Here is a 6,774-nt window from a genome sequence, read left to right on the forward strand (position 1 = left end):
TACAGGCACTGGTTACGTTACATAACATTACAAATTGAACTTTACAATCTGCCGAAATTAAAGTTCATTTTATAATGAACAAACGACGAAATTGTATTACTTTAATCTTATCATACAAATAATACGAGAATCAAAATCTGCCTCGAATGTAAATAAAAACTACACCTAGAGTAAACCTAACATTCCCTTTTGACGTGGTTATAGTATAGAATATTGTACAAACACGTTTATACAGATCACAATCTTTTATTTATGTTCACTGGAATTTCATCTTGTTAATACTACTTTAGTTTTTGGTGGCTGCTAAATAATGTAAAAAAAACTTTAAAAATAAGAAAGAATACTTATACATAGAGGTAGTTTGCTGATGTTTCATAACTGCCATTCAAGCGCATTAGGACCAGTGGCGGGTAAATTTAACTTGCTCACGTTTCAACACACGAAATAACACGATGCGATAAGACCCTGCTACTTTCAATTTGGAAGACTGATATCATTTAGTCCACAACTGAAAAATTGATACCTACATCGCTTCATGTTGGTATTAAGCCATGTATTCATTAGGCAACATTTGTTGATAAACACTGTTTATAAACTGCTCATAAACAATGTTTCATAATGTTTAATCATCTCTATAAACAGTTTATAAACAGTCCATAAACATAGGTGATGAAACATTGTTTATGACACATGTTGCCGTGCTCCCCGCTATGAGCGGAGAGCAAGTGTGGACGGCCAAGTTTCAGAAACCTGTGTTTATGGTAAACTTGTTTCGCACTAGTCATAAACAGTTTATCAACAAATGTTGCCTAATGAATACATGGCTTTATTTTCATTGGTGGATTTTATAAAATGCATCACTGGGGGGTGGAGGTGTAGTACATATTCTAATACTTATTCACCATAAAATTATGTGTGTGGTAAAACCTTGTATTTTTACGACAGGTTTTAGGAAGTGGTAATGCACCGGCAATATTTCGTGTTTGAACGATGAACGATAATTTGTATTATTATAACATTGTCCGGTATAAATGCACCATAATTTTAACTATTGACGATTAATTATTAAGTATAAAATACATGTGTCATTATTATCTTAATATTGTTTACACACCAATTAACATTATTTGTATCAATTCTGATTATTATTCATTATATCATTTAATAATATGAAAGGGAAGATTCATTATTATCCTAATTATGCTTGCACGCTAATAAAGCGACTAATATATTTAGATAATTCAGATTATTCAGTATAAATAATAAATTGAACTATTGACGATTATTCATACGATCGATACGATCTATTATTACTATAAAATGCTCGCGTATAACTATAATAATGTAAGCATGCCAAATGTACCCGCACCTGGTCACTCAGATCAAAACAACTAAAAATATCTATCACAATTAATTTGAATACAGTATCCTAAAATTGTGCATGACAAGCGGTTGTTGATCGCCGTTAACTTAGTGCTATGAGATCTAAAAATACGTTCTGATTATGGCAAAGACGCCGAGCGCAGATGTCTGCGAGGCAGCCGAGCGACGCGTGCTAAGGCGTTTCGTCATTTGTGGACAGTACCTAGTCGGTTTAGTCTTCTTCTTCTTCTTTTATTTTGGCGACGGCTTGGTTTTGAGAACCATGATTTAAGAATGTCCAATTTGCAAAATGTCAAGTGGTAGCAAAATGTCAAAGTCTCAAAACGTCCAAGTCGCAAAATGTCCAATTATAAAAATGTCCAAGTTGCGAAATGGCCAAGTCTTAAAAGTTCAAAGTTTCTAAAAGAGTTTTACATTTCATAATTGCTTATGAAACTTTGAACTTTTGAGACTTGGACATTTCGCAACTTGGACATTTTGAGACTGACATTTTGCTACCACTTGACATTTTGCAAATTGGACACTCTGAGACTAAAGGGCACCTAGTTGCGGCTAGGCTAGTAAACAGTCGAGTATTAAGTAATTAAGTAGCCAACTGTGCAACGAACACTTCGTAGTCGATCAGAGGGTTTAGTACGAGTTTACATCAAACGTCGTCACCAGTGACTGCGTAAAAAATTACATTAAATGTATGACGGCTTGTATAGCGCCCCTAGCGCAAACTTTCAAGAACTAAAATGTTCATATATTTTTTTACCGCGCTCACTAGTGAGGACGTTTGATGTAAACTCACACTAAGCCCTCTGAAAGTATTTAGTCAATGTTCTATTATTATGTAGACTTAGAGCGAGTGACGCACCCCACTCCAAGAAAACTTATCGTTAGGTCGAATTTATTAGCTGCCGCAAAATGCTGCTTATTGACTTTATATGTTGCAACACGTTCATTTTGCAAAACATTGACTATAGACACTTGTATACCTTTTTGTCAAGGCCTATTTTAGTTACTTAAGTACTCTCCACTAAACTGAATCACTAACTTAGTGCGAACCAAGCAAAAAGAATCGAGGACGAAATTTTCCACCTCAATCCGTACTCGTCCCAAGTAAGGAAACGCGTTAGCAAACGGGTGATATCCGATCTCTTATCTATTTAACTGAAGGCATGTCATTCTTCTTTCTTCCACAGTAAATCGGTAAAGTAATATCAAACAATCTGTGTATGTTGATACTTGCACAAAATGTTGATCAATATTAATTCTGAAATTGTTATGAGACTAAGACGGTTATCACACTGCGCCGCGCTCCGCCGCGGAGCGCGGGGCGACAGATTTAATCATAGTATGCATGTACCTCAGTTTGTATGGAAAACACGCGCGGCACTTCACACTGACAACGCGTCCGCTTCATATAAAAAATCACGCGCTCCGCGGCGGAGCGCGGCGCAGTGTGATAACCGCCTTATGCCCGTTTTCACCATCAATCCCTAATTTTTAAGTGACCCCTTTGAAAACAAAATTCCTGTTAAGTGTTACCATAGAGGTCACTTAAAAATTAGGGATTGATGATGATAACGAGCATTAGTTTGACAGCTGTATCCTGATTTCTGATTTTCTTGGAAGAATGAGAGATATGCTATCAAGTTCTAGAGATAATGATTCGGAAGCGAATTGTTATTCCCGTATTCATAAACATATTTTTGTTTGGGCAAAAATAAGTTATCAATACTGGACCAGTCGCCGAACAAAAATATACAAATCCACAAAGCGCGTCTCAGGTACCTCAGACATGGACGTATGTTATTTACGGTGCAAAAACTACACGATTGGCTCCCAGCGAAAGTTAAGAAACACACATAAGAAACTGTTTTTAAGGCACTATATAAGTTTAATGCTTCCAGGCCCGAACAGGTATCTTTTTAAAAATAATTATACAAAATATGTTATTATTCAAATATTACTACAGACAACAGTTATAAATAACTTGTAAACTGTAAATAAAAAATGTGATGTACAAGCTAATACTATATGATATTTTAATGTTACTTAGTATTCGATAAATACGTGCCTATATTCAATAATTTACTTTAAACAAGTTGTGTTGGTATTTTGAGACCAACACAACAAATATAGTCTTACTTGAGTTTCTAATTTTATTGCGAGCGTTTAAGTCTCAACTTAGCTGCGAGGGGGTTCTGGTGTAGCCTTTGCATCGCAAACTGCGGCTCGGTATTCACAATAACACGATTGCTATAATACGCCTTGGGAATAAACAACTTTTCAAGCCATTTAGATGAAGCACGCCTTGCGAGCGAAACCAATAATTTACTTTAATCAAGTTCAACACATAGCACCGTTTTTTCTGGAGCTGATTTATTACAAACAGTGATATTGATTTGATTGTGGAGACACATGTTAGGGCTTCCGTACCACAACGAAAACTATCCACTGTCCATCTGCAAGCCGGCTGTACATATCTCATGAACAGTCATAGATAAACAGTAATTTTTTTCACAATTTGTATCAATTTACTAACCATGTGGATCATTGTTATCTTTAAATAAATCAATTGAATTGAATTACTCTTTCTTCTAATGAAAATGAAAAGGAATTTTAACGGAAGAACGTGATTTTTTTGTTATTCTTCAAGTTAAAAATTTTAATCAATATACTAAAAATATGGAAGTAAAGTTGTACGGAACCCTTCATGTACGAGTCTGACTCGCACTTGACTGGTTTTTTTTATGAAAATGTTAAATATTGCATCCTCGAACTAACGACTACCAAATGTATAAAAATACACGTCTATTCTTAGGCGTTTATAATAATCATCATACTGCAAATACACGCGTCAGTATAAACAACACGGTAAGTACAAAGCAGCCATGCTAGACCGGGCGGCGGGCATCCGGTAATAGAAATTTATTTACAGTGTAAATGCTCAAAAGTACCGTTAGCGTTACACGTTTCAATTAAATTCCATACAAATGCAAGATACTTTTGAACACTGTGATATTTTTATATCACTATACTCAGTACGAGTTGGCAATGAACTTGATGTGTTCAAATAACCATCATTCTGCTTTAAAAAAAAATTTTGATCTCGAACCAGCGAGACGTATGTAATCAAACTCTTTTCAGAGGAATATCAGTTTCTGATAGAAAGTCCACGCCGAACTTGCCACAAGTTCACAGCGATTTAGTTCTCCCATCGCCCGGTCTATACTGAGTGTTGGTTCAACTCACGACTTAATTTCACTCGTAAAACTAATCGTCAGTTAACCGATGTCGGAATGACGTTCCTGGGCGAGTCTAGTTTGACATCAACTATTGTACATCAGCTGTAACCGAACTTTCAAGGAAATAATAATTTTCTCAGTCGCTGCTAAATGCTAATCGAGACGCGAACGAATAATTTTGTAAATAAAATTAATTATTAAAACCCTCGGCGCCAAAAAAATCGCACCTGCAATCGCTTAAATAATTTTTAGGCGTTTATTTGGCTCTGACGTAGTACGAGAGCCGACATCAAATTTTCGTACCTATCTGATACCACGATGAAGTGCACAATGGTATCCCATAAAAGTTCTGCTGAGTCCGGATCAAATTGTCGCCACGGATAAACTTGCCGGAAGTATGAATGATTCCGTATGTTCGGTGCGAGAAAAGAGTTTTTTACTTTACCCATCTGATACCGAGATAATAGTTAAGGCACGAGTTAGAAATTTACTGATAGATGCAGAAAAACAATGTCTGCCAGTATATCGTTTTGCCGGAAGTACTTGGGAGACGCTCTCAAAGGGGTCTGTGGTACCCATAAATGGACCCACCATGAAACTAATTCCAGTCAGTAGTTATGAACTGACTCTCTTAGGTGTCGACTCACGTCCGAGTATCACATGGGACTAACGGGAATGGAAATCCCAGCAGTCCCATGATAGATACATTGCAATCTTCCGTAGAATATTACGTACGAAATTAATTTCTTGGCGCTATACCGTTGCATGGACTCCAATTCTGTGAGCTGCAGCCGATAATGCGGCCCAATATCTCGGTCTCTTTGTATCCGTTTTTTATAATGCTTATATGCCTTTTTGGCACAAAATATGCATGTATAGTTTTAAGTTCATTTGTTCTGTTTTTTATTTTCTTTTTGTGTCAAATAAAGTTTTTCTTATTCTTATCAACTATGGTACTGTTTTTAGGCTCTGCCTATTCGTTCCCTCCTGGTTTGATGGCGTTGCAGGTTGCTGTAATTGCGTCACCTCTTTTGGTTCCGTGAATCTGACTCTTTTGGGTGGTGGTGTCAATTCTTCGTCGCCGTTTTCGCATTATCCATTGCGCTGTATTCCTTCGCCGCTGTCTTCGCTTACTTGTGACATATACCTCCTTCTAATGTTTACTTCTATTATATCATTTACTTCAGTCACTTCTGTTTCTTAGCTGACGGAGCTGCTACTAGTGTCAACAAGTTTCATGCAAAAATGTAAACAGGTGGTAGTTAGGTAGGACGGGAATTAGTTTCATGGCGGTATCAAATGGGTCCCGAAAAAAAATTATACTGGCGGACATTGTTTTTCTGCATCTACCAGTAAATTTCTAACTGGTGCCATAACTAGTACCTCGGTATCAGATGGGTAAAGTAACACCCCTTTTTTCGCACCGAAAATACGGAATTTTTCATACTTCCGGCAAATTCCGCCGAGGCGACAATTTTACCCGGACTCAGCAGAACTTTTATGGGATACCATTGTGCATTTCATCGCGGTATCAGATAGTACGCACATTTACGGTCGGCTTTTGTACTACAGTCCTTAACCATAACGGTGTCATTTGAAAGTCCAATTATTAAACTTTATTTGTGTGTTAACTTTGGGCTAAACGCTTAACATTATTTTCGCGGAAGTGCGATTTTTTTGACGCCGAAGGCATAAATTTCGCATTAAGAAATCTTAAATTAATTCAAAAATGAAATCATAATATAGAATCAAATAGACATTCGAAATACATAAAATAAATTAGTGGAATTATTTATGATTCTCTAGTCTCCCGGACTATAATAAAAGCCTACTAAAACGTAAAACGATTCGTCCACGAACGTCTAAAGCACACATCGCTGCTTTTGATTGCCAGAAATAGTTCATGCTTGCATCATGACTCGGTACGAAACAATGAAAAATATTTTACACTTCATTGGAGAATAAGTAGGCATTAAGTTCTCGACGTCTAAATTTTCGCACCTCCGCGAAAATAGCTTTGTGTAGGTACACACATCTATTCCCAGTCTCCACCAACATTGGTGTCATTTGTGGGCCCAATATGCAGTTTAATTTCATTAAATAAAAAACATTGCCGTCCTTCTGGCGCAGTCGGGTAAAAAAAGTTGTTATGTAC

The sequence above is a fragment of the Ostrinia nubilalis genome, chromosome Z (assembly GCF_963855985.1).
Source record: "Ostrinia nubilalis chromosome Z, ilOstNubi1.1, whole genome shotgun sequence".
Lineage (NCBI taxonomy): Eukaryota > Metazoa > Arthropoda > Insecta > Lepidoptera > Crambidae > Ostrinia > Ostrinia nubilalis.